This window comes from Trichomycterus rosablanca, chromosome 15 (assembly GCF_030014385.1).
Source record: "Trichomycterus rosablanca isolate fTriRos1 chromosome 15, fTriRos1.hap1, whole genome shotgun sequence".
Taxonomy (NCBI): Eukaryota; Metazoa; Chordata; class Actinopteri; order Siluriformes; family Trichomycteridae; genus Trichomycterus; species Trichomycterus rosablanca.
Window position 1 is genome coordinate 19,146,970 of NC_086002.1, and position 16,122 is coordinate 19,163,091.

At 40.3% G+C, this 16,122-nt stretch overlaps 1 non-coding gene across 1 annotated transcript; it reads left to right on the forward strand.

Annotated features, from left to right (window-relative positions):
* Nucleotides 1-4,809: 4,809 nt before the first annotated feature.
* On the forward strand, nucleotides 4,810-4,928 carry LOC134329730 (5S ribosomal RNA). Its single transcript, XR_010014951.1, has one exon. It is a non-coding gene; the product is annotated as a 5S ribosomal RNA (ribosomal RNA).
* The last annotated feature ends 11,194 nt before the right edge of the window (nucleotides 4,929-16,122 follow it).

A 16,122-nucleotide genomic window follows, 5' to 3' on the forward strand; every position in this document is an offset into this window, starting at 1 on the left:
ATATGGGGTGCTGAGGTACAGAATGCCAAAGTAATGACATCATCAGACAAGAGGAAGGGAAAGCTGATGTGAGACTGGATGGAGACGTTATGCAGTGAAATCTCAAGACCGTGTGGGACAGTAGTGTGTTTTAATAGACATCCACCTGAAGATCTGGGTTCCATAATAAAAAATGGCCAAAGTGGATCAAAGCGCTGGTGATGATGAGCATGAGGGATTGGCTGACTAGGAGCAGGAGATGGTCATGTGAGAGTCTGTTGGATTGTGGGAAATGGAGTCTGTATTGTTAGAAGCAGGAGGTGTGTTAGTACCAGTGACCAAAAGTTGGGGTAAAAATCTGAATGAATAAATAATATAAGTCAGGGGTTTGTAGGACTGATGGAAGTTGATATAGCAGAGCTGTTGTTATTTTAAGTATGGCAGAGTAAATAATAAATAGTGGATTGGTGATTTTGTATTGGAAAAAATGTGATTTAGAAAATTTGAAGGCTCTCTAGCATGCGGCGATGATGAAGTAGAATAAGTGTAGAAAATGTTAGATGTAATGTGTATGCACCTTCTGCTCTGATCAGTTTGAACTGTTTGAAGTGGAATTTTATATAGCAGGAAAGGGTTAATGCAGTATGAGAGACAAATAATGAAGTGATTGTTTGTTTCCAGGGGATCACTGTCGATTGCCCTGAAGTATATGTTTGTTTCCATAGGGCCATTGTCGGTCGCGGTGAAGTAATTGTTTGTTTCCAGGGGATCACTGTCGATTGCCCTAAAGTATATGTTTGTTTCCATAGGGCCATTGTCGGTCGCGGTGAAGTAATTGTTTGTTTCCAGGGGATCACTGTCGATTGCCCTGAAGTATATGTTTGTTTCCATAGGACCATTGTCGGTCGCGGTGAAGTAATTGTTTGTTTCCAGGGGATCACTGTCGATTGCCTTGAAGTATATGTTTGTTTCCATAGGGCCATTGTCGGTCGCGGTGAAGTAATTGTTTGTTTCCAGTAGACACTGTTGTTGTACTGAGGTTTACGTTCTTTTGTCTGAGTTGTGTTTGGACAACCGAGTGAGTTGTGCCAGTGAATGTTAAAAGAATACTCGTATTCTTCGACTAGGCAGGAATTTTCTGTTCTAGGGTGTGTCTCGTTAAAACCTATCAGTTTATCTTTTTCTTAATACGTGTTACAGATTTTGCTCGAAAGGTTGTTTAAAGCGGTCTAAAATGTCTAATTTCACACATAGAGAATTGAAACAAGTAGTTGTTAAGCGACTGGTAGAAACCTCCTCTGTCAAAGAGAAGGCGAAAACAGGCGCAAAAGTTGAGGAACTGAGTTGGACAGAGGTTGGTCTCTATCCACTGGAAACTAAAGCCCCACCTGGTTCTGAACAACGTATAAAAAAATTTCTAAATTTATCTAAAACATAGTTGACAAATGTAAAAGGGAATTGGAAGATGCCCCTGCAGTAAAGAAATTGAGCGTGGAAAAGCCCTTAGCGAAAGTCGTGTGCGCAGCTGCAAAACCTAATTTGGCCACACATCCAGTAATTTCAGGAAATTGGACATGCCTACTCTCATTGTTCAAAGAGATTGAGCCAGTAGGGTGTGAGAATTTATCCATGTCTCACCCACTAACTCAGGAACCAACCCCAACCAACATCAAAGCTTATAAAGACAATTACACCGGTTTCAGGAGCAACAAACCAGAACCGATAAACAGGGGACATTTTTCAGAAGGGATGTGTGTATGAATGGGTGTCTGTCCCTAAAACACTGAATGAACTGCCAAAGGCAGCTCACTTGCGGCCCTGACGCTAACCTTCCTTACTCGCCGGCGCCACATTGGTGTCAGAAGTGGGATCGTGGTGTTTGGGTGGCTCTGATGGTTTGGTGAGCCAATATGCCCGGTCTGTCCGAGTGCGCTAGCCCAGGTGGCTGTAGGGGCAGGGTGCCCGGTCCAGCAGTGGGTGGAAGAGCGACTCGGCAGTGTAATGGGGTGCGGTCCAGACATGGAGCCACCCAGTGGACGCTGGTGAGTGGGTCACCGGGACGGTTGACCATTAGGGAGGGGACAGTGTAGCGTCGCCACTGGGTCTGGCACGGGCTTTACCCAGAAAGCCTTGCGGCAGTGGTGTCTAAGCTCACCGTGGCCGTGTATCCCGTTGTTGGGAGTGGGGTGGCTGCGGTGAGGGCTGGGTAAGTAGCTTATATGTTTGTCTGTTGTATGATTGTATGTGTGTATGAATGGGTTAAGTGGCTAGAAGGGATGTTTGGGCCATGGAAGGAAGTTATTACGAGTTTAGCGATGTCAGTATGAGAGTGTGGGATTGGCAATTTTAGTGATATGTTGAGAATTCTCTTGTAGATAATTAGAAATAATTACTGATAAATGTTAAGGTGTGGTTCCTCTTTCACTGACAAAGGTATGGTGGGCATGCCTTGACTCCTGGTGAGTCCAAAGGATCCGGTGTGGTTAGAGTCCATGCCAGTTTGGTTAGAGTCCAAACTCAAAGCCTGGTACCAGGTCAGTTGGTCCGAGTCCAACTGTGAAAGCCTGAACGGGTTCAGGTCGGTTGGTTAAAGTCCAACCGTTTGTGTGGTAAGTTATTTTCTGGTCCGTGTCGAGCAGTCGGCCCTGAAAACCAATATAGCAATTGCTTTGTGGAATAATCAGTGGAATTGATTAAGTTTCCTATTGCATGGTTAGCAATTGGTTAGTAAAGTCAGTGAGGCTAGAACTGGTCAGGGAAACTACTTACCGGGGTCTTGGTTAGGTCAGTATGTGTAGGATTGATAATTTTAGTGATATGTTGTTGTTGTGGTATCCCGTGCATCAGGATATTAATAGAAAAATTTGTGATAGAAGTAGTGTGTAGAGGAAGCAGAGGGGGGCAGGATCCACTAGTTATCCAGATGATGTTGGCTGATTTGTCGAGATATCATGTAGATGATGATGAGGATGACCTTGAAGATGGGCCGGAAGACCCACTTCGAGCAGTATAAGTGCTACTAACTCTGCTTAATTAAAGGTAAAACCGACCAGAGAAGACGAGGAGAGAGGACCAGCACTACTGATCACACACCGTGATGAAGGAAGGAGACTTGGAAGGACTGGCAGAGGCAGACACTGAGGGGACTGGAAGACCCACTCCAAGGGACAGAAGTGGCACTAACTGGACCTGCCTACAGGGAACTAAACACAGCAGAAAGCCCGACAAAACCGACTATGTGGAAGAAGAGTCCAGCGGAATCAACGGAGCGGAACAAGACGAGGGTGGAGAATTTAGTTAGACTAGGAGAAAAAAAACATAAACATATAGTTCGCAGACACATAGTCCATCTTTGAAAACACTAGTTAAGTACAACACTCATAGTTTAGCTACAAAACGCAAGGGGTTAGCTCAGGATTGTGTATGATGTGTATATGTTTGGTACTCTGTTATTTTTAGAAAAGATATTCTCGGTGTTTCATCGTTTAAGTGTTTGTGCCGCTGCGGAAACAGGTAAGACCGACAGGGTAGAATCCATGGGACAGTAGGAGCCATGCAGAGAAACAGGAGCTATGGGCCCCTTCTGAATATCTGCAGCTCCGTCCGGTGGAGGACAACCTGAACGGACTTCCTGTGGAAGCTACGCACCCATTGTTTTCATTTTTTCTTCTCTTTTTGATTTCCTATTTTTTAAATTACTTTATTTTGATTTCCTGTTTTCATTATTTTTTGTTGTTTGTTTGTTTTTAGGGTTAGGAGCTGTTGCGATAGGTACGGTTCCTTTAGTTTAACTGGTAGCCTTTTTATTTTTAGAAACGTTTTATTGTATAAAATTCAGCCCAGTGGCCATGTAGTCAGAAGGGGTTAAATTGGGGGGTTGCTGACAGCTATCCTTATCTCCTGGGATCTAGAAACACCTAACCTATAGTTAAAAGTTATTGTGAAAGCATTAAGATGCTTTCAAGGGGGGAACTGTTAGGTTTTTCGGAACATAAAAACGTACATTTATTATGGGAAGTTTTACGGCATTTTCCAAGCTTTACGACATCCAGGCCGCATGGTCCTTTGTCCAACATGGCACCGGCTAGGCTCTCTCCCTGACTCCTACCGAGGGGGGGAGGCAGAGCCCGGGGCTTGTTAGCACACTTCATTGGCTCCACCAGCAGTAAAGGAGGAGGAGCCTAGCTGAGTTTAAAAACCGGCGGGGAGAGAGGCTCGGCCTCTTTCTTACGTGGTTGTGTGTCTAGACTGCAGGAGTAAGGAGCGCCGGTCGGCTTAGCTCTGATATATATTCACAGATCATTTTTACACTTAATAAAGTGTTTTTAAAGAGTACTTTCTGGACTTCCCGACTGCTTTCTTCAGGACCTTTTGAACAAAAGATTTATCCTAACAGAACCAAAAATTGTTAGCTGGGGTAATACTGTAAAAACTACAGAAATTTGTTACAGTGCACCGCTCAGCTGCTAAACCCTTTTTCACCTCCATTTTCTTCAAAACATCACAACAAATCAGCAGCATTCAGCTTTTCTTTCCTATTTACCAGAAAAGTCGTCATTTCATGCCTGCAACATTTTACAAAAACACTTGGGACGGGGGAGCCTTTATAAACTAATCAAGCTCGTCATATTTAAGGCGCTGTTTACTTCAACAAAAGTCTTAAGTGGAGGACCAAAGCAATTCATTCATTTATAGACGGTGGTGTTTATGCTGTTACGCTTCAACTTATGAACAGTTAAAAAAAAACTGACAACAAAATATTAAAACCTCGTGAAGTGGAAGACTGAATGATGGACGACTATAAAAGGGAAACTATTTGCAGTGTCTCTCGCTTACGGCCACACCACCCTGAGAACGCCTGATCTCGTCCGATCTCGGAAGCTAAGCAGGGTCGGGCCTAGTTAGTACTTGGATGGGAGACCGCCTGGGAATACCAGGTGCTGTAAGCTTTTATTTTATCCTCACACACCTTTACTTCAACCTCCTGCCAAAGGAACCGAAAATTTTCTTTGTTTCTTCATCATCAGAGCAATACGTGAAGAAAAAGGCCAGCTGACACTTTCATTCTGAGTAAAGTAAAGCACCTATCCATCCTGGCTGTACGAAAGGAAATTATTTTGTAAATATAACTAAAAAATATCAACGAATTACTTTGTTTTCCTGCTTTAGAAAATCTAACGTTTCCCTGAATTGCATTTATTATTAACTTTACTGAAAAGCCGAATTAAAATATTTAACGTTTAAAAACCCCATGGTGGTCTTTAGCCCGTGAACGGGCTTTGAATTTTTATGTTTGTGTTTCTCTGTATACTGTCACACCGTCAAAATATCATTGTTGGTAAACAAGGAACCTTCTGATAGCTTAAAATCTCTAGTTTTTAGCAACGTAAACATTGAGCTTATTTTGTTTATAAGTTCTTTTAAAAACACAAAAGAATTGTAGGTCTGAAAAATTTCTGCCAGAAATACAGCCTTTATATTTTGTAATATTATACTGCGGTACTTACTTTCATACCGACAACATTTATACCAAACAAGCCAGCACAACTTCACCATCACATTTCTGCTGTTTGTTTTACTTCAAATACATCAGCATCCAAAATATTACAGAAAAGTTTTACATCTGATAAAGCTCTGCCATCAATGCATGGCATGCAATGCATCAAGCACTCGGTAAACAACACCACCGCGACAAATGTATATCAAACAAAAGCATTAGAGCTAAACCAGCACATACCTGGATATTCTATCTTCAAGCTGAGTCCAAATTTATGTTCATTAGTCCTTCCATTCCAGATAAAATCCACTTTTTGTAAATGTTTACAAACACCGGCGGCCATTTTGAATAGTTGCAAGCATGTTGTATAAGTTTATAAGTCAATAACACGCGAATATCAGATCGTATCATAATGAGAGAGCGCTCACAGTAATCACAAAACCTTCCTCTAACAGATAGCGTTCACTTTTTGGCTGTGAGATTGCGCAATACCTCTACAGCCAATGTAGAGACAGTATCCATCTCACCACCTAATACTTGTTTTTCATTGGAGAAATGCAAAAATATTAGCATATTTTGCTTTTGATTGGAGGACCAGCTTATATCCCGCCCCACTTTTTGCATTTAGCCTCTCGGATTAGTCTAAACAGCTGTATTTCACCAGCCGTCACCATGGATACACATTACGCACGCTGGTATGTGAGCTTCTGAATCAGTAGAGTGAGTCAAACTTTTCAATACAGTGTGAATCAATTTAAACGACTCAGTTCGTGAAAAGTTCAACCGGCTGCATGTATTTTGTTACAAATGTAGCGGTTTTTATATGTGTGTGTGCGCTGGGGGAAGGGAGCGCTTACTGGCTCACTGTGAGAGTTCATCACTCCAAAAAACACTCAAATGTTATAAATAATGACTTTATAAAGTATAAATAATGCATTTTACACATTTTATCTGCAGTATAATCTGTTTATTGTCAGTTAGAAAGCTATGGAAAGCTTTGGAGAGCAGTAAAGTGTGATGCCACTCCAGGTGCAATAACTCAAAATCAGAATGAGTTAGAGGTCTAAAATTTGGGCCTGTGACAGAAAACCCTTTTGACTACAACTCTATATATGTTCTGTAGATGGTCTGCAGACCTGCAGTCCTACTTATACTCACTGAAACTTTGGCTTTAAAAATAAATGTAAAAAGCGCCTACATTTTGGGGTGTTTTTGTCATCATTTGATCATTGTAACATAACATCATGGCATTTGGCTGTGTTTTTCTGATACTTTAAAGGGTTTTCTATAACACTGAAGTATAATTTTTGTGTTATCTTATAAACTTTCTGAATGAGAAGCCTTAGAAACTAGGTATGTCTTTCAGGCGGAAAATGCACAAAAATAGGCCGGACTAACAAGGGGTTAAGTGAATTTGAAAGTGGAGTTCATAATTATGTACAGACATCATCCCCATCTAGTGGTGCTAGAAATAAGTTACATCTTGTTGATGGGGTAAAGATTTATGACATTATTATGTTTTATTATGATTTATTTTGCATCGTCGTTGTTGTATTTTTGATTATTTGTTGTTGTGTTTGTTGTTATTTTAAACAATTTCTTTTTTGAAAACTGTTCATAGGTTAAAGTGTAAAAGTATAAACACCACCGTGTATAAATGAATGAATCGTTTTGGTCTTTCATGTGAGACTTTTGTTTACTTTTAACCGAAGAACAGAAATTATGTTTAAAATAACAAATAATAAATGTACAAAAATCAAATGTAATTGTAAAATAATATTACAATCCCATCAACAAGATGTAAATTATTTCTAGCACCACTAGATGGGAATGATGTCTGTACATGATTTTAAACTCCACTTTAAAAGTCACTTAAAAGATTTTTTATTTAGTTACTATTATTAAACACAACCACACCACACCAACGTCTGCATTCCTAGTAAAAATACAGTGGCCATTGATTTGCTGATTAATACTAAATAGATCAGGTAGTCCTCTACACCAAGCATTTACAGACGTATTACAGTAAAGACGCAGAAGTGGCAAAGCATCGCATTCATCAGAAACGGCATTAATGTTTTTGTAGGTGTGTTTGTTAAAAGTCTAAAACCAAGTACATTTATAAACGTGTTTAAATTGGTACTTACACATCCTAACACAGCAGTGCTAAGATCTCCAGCTCTTCATTTTAAATATCAGCTCTGCTATCACCTGGTCTGGCTCCTTTACTCACGATTGGCTGTGGGTTTGTAAAGGGGCGGAACAAGGGCTGAAAAACGGCCGCATCTAGAGAGAGATAAATTCCAATTGGCTACGACTGGATTAGGGTGTAATTTGATTGGTCCACACTCCTGGACAAAATATGGGCCAAACCTAAAATTTGCACAGATATTTAGAAAGAAAAACAAGCCAGGCATTAGTGATGGGAATTATGGCTCTCATGGCGCATTATGGCGCTACTGGGTACCTCGATAATAATATCAATGATGAACAATCATGCACATTTGCTACCTTGCCTTAATCAAACAACACTTAAATGAGAAAAAAAGATTAATTTCAAAAGTATACGAATTGACAACAAGTATATTTTAATAACAATAGTTCAACAAAAAATAGTTTTAAATAATTGCAAATAAATAAAGTTTGTATCATCAGTTGTTTAACACATTACATTACATTTCAAGCATAAAAATCATTAAAAAACACATAAACAATTTTAGTAAAATTTACAAAAAAGTGCACAACTGCAGCATTTAGGGCAAGTTTGCATAAAAAACAAGTTCTCTGACTTTTGAAAGTTTCACTTGATTTCTCCACTCGGTAATACACGTGAAAGGCATGGCTGGATTACTGACCAGGCCAGTGGGGCCAGCGCCCAGGGGCCCTTGAGGTCAGGGGGCCCCGGGGGGGCCCTGGCCCAAAACATTTTGCGATGCCTATCAATATTTATGATACAATATATTTTTATTTCCGAGGGCACTCCATTTTAAGGATCCTCTGACTATTAGGGACTTTGACCCCAGGGCCTCTTGGGGGCCCTAGCCATTATTTTGGGGCCCCTATCCATGCTTTTGGGGGCCCTAGCCATGCTTTTGGGCCCCTTATGAAAATGGATGAGGTGTTGTGGCACTGCTCTGACTTCGACTTCTGGCTGTTAGGGGTCCTAGGAAAGAGGGGGGCATATTTTTAGAGGGCCCTGGTTATGAGAGCCCCTACCAGGGGGCCCTAGAGAAGAGCAGGGCATACCATTAGAGGGCCCTTGATCACGAGGGCCCCTGCTATGGGGCCCTTGACTTCCATAGAAGTCGTTTACCATGGCTCCTTGACTTTCTAGGGACCTACAAATTGCCAGGCAAGCTACCATATTTCATAACAGACGTTTTGTTGCAAATATGTGATTCAGGCCCTTACTTAATGTTTCTGAATTTGTATTGTTTCAAAATTATTATGTTCAATTTCTCTTAAGCGCAGAGACACAAATTAATTTAGCAATTTTGCAATTATTTAAATTTAAGACAAGCAATTTGTCTGATGAATGCTATCTTTGACACCGATTAAATTGAGTGAATTTGGCCAAGGGTGTGATTTCACTTATGTGAAAACAACAAGCCATTTGACTAGTTTCATGTTTCCCCTTTAATAAACAACAGTAAAGAGACCAGTGGTCACTGTAGCTCTAAAGGAATGCATGAAAGGAAAAGTGCCTTTTCATACAACAGAACTGCAAGCTAATTTTACTGAGTAGCACAATTTTGGTTTGGTGACAGATGATGAAACAGCAAGTGGTTTTGTTGTAGTAGCTGTGGCTGCGTATGCGTGTAACCCTGATATTTTGTTTGAGGATTATTTATTGGAAAACATATTTTATTCAGCTTGTTATTTAATGACTATTCAATGACAGTTTGACATGACTTGACATGTTTCAAGGCAGTGTGAAGGGGTCTCGACAATAATTAAACTTGATTTAATATCATTAACACAGCATTTTTAATATACTCAAAACCTTCCCCCTGTCTCCCTCTCCATGCTTCTCTCTCTCTCTCTCACACACACACACACACACACACACACACACACACAAAACAGCATTTTTTGTAGGAGATAGTGGCTGCCCCTCCCCCACTCTCTCACTCAGTGGTGAAAAATTGTTACATTGCCCTAAATTCCCACGGGGGCTGAGCCAATCAGGTGTTGCGAGAACTTCAAAGTGAATATGCAAGATCTATATAAAACCCCCTGCCAGTATCAAAACTCCTCACATTCAGACAGTTCAGCTTGCGAACTTGCTCTGTGCTTTTACTACAACTTTTACCTTGCTATTACCAGATCAGCAACCAACATTCATCATTGCCCTTTATACTGCATTATATTATTTTATAATATATATAAATATTTTTATATTATATTATACTATACTATATTGCATATATTCTGTTACATTCTTTTCATAGTCTTTTCAAAGGCTTATATATTATATTATATTATATTATATTATATTATATTACATGATATAATATTATATTACTATATATAATATATTAAACTTTGAAAGGTTCACAGCCTTTTTCAAGGCTAGTGTAACGTTGCTAACTAGCAACTCACAGCTTTTTTAAAAGCTTATTGTTATTTGCATATTACATTATTGATAATAGTAGAAGTGTAAGCTTTATAATATTAGTACATACATACAATACATTTACAATAACAACAATTTATAGCTAAATAGTTATAGGTCAGTCTTTTTTTATTACATATTGTATCTGGTTCTACAATTTTGTGATTGTATTTTTTTCCTGAACATACAACATAGAAACAACATAGTAAGTATTGGATAGGAATAGGAATTTGCAAGACAAGCGTCTATATTTGCATCTGAAGAAACACTTGCCATTAATAACATGGATCCCAAACAAAAAAGTGGTGCCTCAAAAAGAAAAGCAAAAAAGATTAAGGAAGCAAATCAGGCAGATTTCCTGAAAAGCGTTCCTTTGATCTCAAACTTCTTTGAGAAACCGCTGGATATGAGTGAGACAAGTATTGCTAATGTTAGCAGTGATCAGAGTTCTAGCAATAAAGATGTGATCACCACTGGCTTAGTGTCACCTGTCAGTGACTATGTACCTTTGCAGACCTAGTCAGGTGCAGAGCAGGAATGCCAGCCCTGCCAGGCTACCACAGACCAGCAGCAGAAAGACCATGAAAGGAAAGTTGCAGGTGTGTCAGACCCACAATCAGACCAGCCAGCTGCATCGTGTGAGTGTCGTTTTTCAAACGAGGAGGGCAAGGACCACAATTCCTGGTGTGAAACGGTCAACGACCCTGCTTTATGGCCCAGTACCATTACCGACCAAGCCAAGTCGATTCTTGTTAGTAGAGGAGAAGCTGCATTTCAAAACAGAAGTGCTAAGTACCCAGCCTCAGTCAGGGATAGAGGCATTGGGGGTACCAGTAGGCGCTTTACAAATGCTCTACTCAGTTGCTCTCTACCCAACAGGCAAACTGTGACTAGGCAGTGGCTACTTTACTCTCCTTCAACTGGCTGTGTGTATTGTTTTGCTTGCAAACTGTTTTCCAGTAAGCACAATACTTTTGTTCATGGATTTTCTGACTGGAAACATTCAGAGCGGATTGGTGAGCATGAGGGGAGTGTGGAGCATAGGGCTTGCATGCTAGCATTATATAATCGCTCCAGAGGCACAGCAACAATTTATTCTGGTATTGTCAAACAAGTTGATGCAGAAAGACAATACTGGCGGGAAGTTTTGAAAAGAGTTGTTGCAGTCATCCAGTTTTTGGGGGAGAGGGGACTTGCTTTCAGGGGAGATGATGAGCTATTAGGATCAGCCCACAATGGTAATTTTTTGGGCATTATAGAACTCTTCCTCTTAAGGGAAAAGGTTCTGTGTCCTACTTATCATCGACAGTGTGTGAAGAATTTATCCATTTGATGGGACAGAGAACAAAGCAGGCAATTGTTAATGAGATCAAAGAATCAAAATACTTCTCTGTTATAGTTGACTCCACTCCAGACCTTGCTCATGTGGACCAACTTACTTTTATTTTCAGGTTTGTTAATAATGACGGACATGTAGTTGAGCGTTTTCTAGCTTTTGAGCCTATTGAAAACCATAGTGGGGACAGTTTGGCAGAGTGTCAAGTCAAGTCAAGTCAACGTTATTTATATAGCGCTTTTTACAATATACATTGTCTCAAAGCAACTTTACAAAATCCAGGACCAACAGATACAAAAACCCCTGTTGAGCAAGCCGAGGGCGACTGTGGCAAGGAAAAACTCCCTGAAAATTACAGGAAGAAACCTTGAGAGGAACCAGACTCAGTAGGGCCCATCCTTCTTGGGTGGCCTGGAGGATACTTTAAATAAATACACGATTTACACAAATCATACAAACACAGAATTAAATGATCTAAAAGTCATAACTGGTAATAAATAGATAAATAAACAATTAAATAATAATAGAGTTGTTATCCGCTCTAGTCTTCAATAAAGTCTGTAGTGATTTCTTGTCGTTGCAATTACTCCAGACCAGTCACATCTGACAGGAGCAGCATCGTTGTCCCGGCAGTCTCGACTTTAATCCTTAACCTCGGCGGGTAAACAGGTTTCCATCAGAATGCCCTCGGGGTAAAACAACAGAGAATGTAGTTAATAATGTACAATGCTAGTTGACAAACAGTTTTACAGAGAGTTTTAGACTCCGGCAGCCCTAATTATTACAGCATAACTAAAAGGGAGAGCGAGCAGGTAACAAGGTCATGAAGGCTTTCACAGGACATCAGCGCCCATCTCCCCACCGTCATCAAACCTGAGTGATCGGACAAGAGAGGCAGGACGACAGCAACCCAACATCCCTGATCACCACAAGTTTCTATGACCTAGAACCCCCAAGCTCTGCGCCTTTGTCTATACTAATCAAAAGCCTGAGAAAATAAATATGTTTTCAGTCTAGACTTAAACATTGAGACTGTGTCCGAATCCCGAACAGAGGCAGGAAGATTATTCCAAAGTTGTGGAGCTTTGTAAGAAAACGCTCTTCCACCAGCTGTGGTCTTTTTAATTTTAGGAACTATAAGTAACCCTGCATCTTGTGAACGAAGTGGACGTGCTGGGTTGTAGTAATTAATAAACTCACTCAGATACTGTGGAGCCAGACCATGTAGCGCTTTATAAGTTAGTAAAAGTATTTTGTAATCAATGCGAAATTTAACTGGCAGCCAGTGTAGAGATGATAGAACAGGACTGATATGATCACATTTTTTAGTTCTAGTTAGCACTCGAGCTGCTGCATTTTGAACTAACTGGAGTTTGTTTATGGATCTACCAGAGCATCCTGTTAGAAGAGCATTACAATAATCTAACCGAGAAGTTATAAACGCATGGATCAGTTTTTCAGCGTCATTAACAGATAGTATATTTCTTATTTTAGAAATGTTACGCAAATGATAGAAAGCAACTCTAGTAATATTATTAACGTGTGTATCAAATGAGAGATCTGAATCTATTGTGACACCTAAGTTTTTTACATCTGGGCTGGGAGTAACAGATAACGTGTTTAAGTTTAGCACCAGGTTAGACAACTTGTCTCTTGCAGCTTTAGAGCCAACAAGTAAAACCTCAGTTTTATCTGAATTAAGAGTGTGTCATTGCTATGGTGGAGAATCTGGGCCTAGACTTATCCAACTGTAGGGGCCAGTCATATGATAATGCAAGTAACATGTCGGGAAAGTACAATGGAGTCCAAGCTCATCTTAAACAAAGAAACCATTTGATTTGTTATGTCCCCTGTGCAGCACATTCACTGAATTTAGTTGGTGTCAATGCAGTTGACAGTAGCCCAGAAGCTGGACGTTTTTTTGACTTTGTACAGGCAATGTACACATTTTGTGCATCATCTACACACAGGTGGGGAAAGGTTTTCCGTGATACTGATATCAAACTCACACTGAAATCACTGTCAGGTACTCGATGGAGCGCACGAGCTGAGTCAACTAAGGCTCTTTGGAAATATTATGCACAACTGAGAGAGGCATTGAATGATATGTCTAAAGATATGGAGGAGAAATGTGTAACTCGAAGTGAAGCCTCTGCACTCTGTGACAAATTGGACACATTGGAGATGGCCTTCATGGCATACTTCTGGGACACAATACTACAGAGGTTCCAAGCCACAAGCCTGCAGCTGCAGAAGCATGATATTGACATATGTACAGCTACACAACTTCTCTTGTCTTTACGAGACTTTGTGGCAGCACAGAGAGATAACTTTGAGGTGTTTGAAGGGGCAGCTTTAAATGTCACCACTGCTGTCTCCCAAGAGTACAGGCATGACCTCCAGCGTACAAAGAAGCGCAAAATTATGTCTGATGATAGTGCAGAGCCAGGTGTAGCATTTAACGGAAAGGACAAGTTTCGGATCGAAACTTTCAATGTTGTCATTGACAAACTTGTGTCCTGTCTCAACCACCGTTTGAATGCATACACACGCTTAACTGAGCTATTTGATGTTCTTTTCATGCCTGACAATATGTCTAACAGTGAGCTCACTTTAAAGGCTAACTCACTCGCTGCAGCATATCCTTCAGATCTGAACATGAGCCTGGCAGATGAATTGATACAATACAAATCATTCATAACAGAAAAAGAAAAATGTCCTAGTAAAATGCTCAAAACCATGATAAATTTGAATTTACAACTCTTTGCCCAGGGGCCCAGACTATCCTTAATCCGTCCTTGCATGAGTACTAGAGTAATTGTTCTTCATAACAATATGGGTGGCACTTGATAACAATTTGATTTGTTAATTTCATTGTATTGATCTTAAAATAGCGGTCTGTATACAAACAAATACACTTTTTTCATAAAAGAAGTCTGAATTTCTAACTTTTTAGATTGCTCTATACATAGATTGTAACACACTTTTGTTTCTGCTACACTTTATGTGCATCAGAACTCTGTAGTCATGTACTGGTGCTGGTCATAAAATTAGAATATCATGAAAAAGTTGATTTATTTCAGTAATTCCATTCAAAAAGTGAAACTTGTATATTATATCCATTCAATACACACAGACTGATATATTTCAAATGTTTATTTCTTTTAATGTTGATGATTATAACTGACAACTAATGAAAACCCCAAATTCAGTATCTCAGAAAATTAGAATATTGTGACCAGGTTCAATATTGAACCTAATTAACTCAAAACACCTGCAAAGACCTTTACATGGTCTCTCAGTCTAGTTCTGTAGGCTACACAATCATGGGGAAGACTGCTGACTTGACAGTTGTCCAAAAGACGACCATTTACACCTTGCACAAGGAGGGCAAGACACAAAAGGTCATTGCTAAAGAGGCTGGCTGTTCACAGAGCTCTGTGTCCAAGCACATTAATAGAGAGGTGACGGGAAGGAAAAGATGTGGTAGAAAAAAGTGTACAAGCAATAGGGATAACCACACCCTGGAGAGGATTGTGAAACAAAACCCATTCAAAAATGTGGGGGAGATTCACAAAGAGTGGACTGCAGCTGGAGTCAGTGCTTCAAGAACCACCACACACAGACGTATGCAAGACATGGGTTTCAGCTGTCGCATTCCTTGTGTCAAGCCACTCTTGAACAAGAGACAGTGTCAGAAGCGTCTCGCCTGGGCTAAAGACAAAAAGGACTGCTGAGTGGTCCAAAGTTACAGTATGTTCTCTGATGAAAGTAAATGTTGCATTACCTTTGGAAATCAAGGTCCCAGAGTCTGGAGGAAGAGAGGCACAGAATCCACGTTGCTTGAGGTCCAGTGTAAAGTTTCCACAGTTAGTGATGGTTTGGAGTGCCATGTCATCTGCTGGTGTTGGTCCACTGTGTTTTCTGAGGTCCAAGGTCAACGCAGCCGTCTACCAGGAAGTTTTAGAGCACTTCATGCTTCCTGCTGCTGACCAACTTTATGGAGATGCAGATTTCATTTTCCAACAGGACTTGGCACCTGCACACAGTGCCAAAGCTACCAGTACCTGGTTTAAGGACCATGGTATCCCTGTTCTTAATTGGCCAGCAAACTTGCCTGACCTTAACCCCATAGAAAATCTATGGGGTATTGTGAAGAGGAAGATGCGATATGCCAGACCCAACAATTAAGAAGAGCTGAAGGCCACTATCAGAGCAACCTGGGCTCTCATAACACCTGAGCAGTGCCACAGACTGATGGACGCAGTGCCACAGACTGATGGACTCCATGCCACGCCGCATTGCTGCAGTAATCCAGGCAAAAGGAGCCCCAACTAAGTATTGAGTGCTGTACATGCTCATACTTTTCATGTTCATACTTTTCAGTTGGCCAACATTTCTAAAAATCCTTTTTTTGTATTGGTCTTAAGTAATATTCTAATTTTCTGAAATACTGAATTTGGTGGCTGACAGCAACGTGTTTAGACTGAATCTGGCAGTTTTTGTAGTTGTAGTTTAGATAATAAATTTAAATATTGAAATGCAGAATCTAAATCTAAGCATAAAAAAATTGAATCAAACTCACACCCTTCTGACTGTAAGTGTATGTTCACCACCTGTTGTATTTACAGTGCTGATGAAAGTCACTAAATGACATAAAACCAGTCTGCAACTAAACTGGTCCCTCAAAGGACT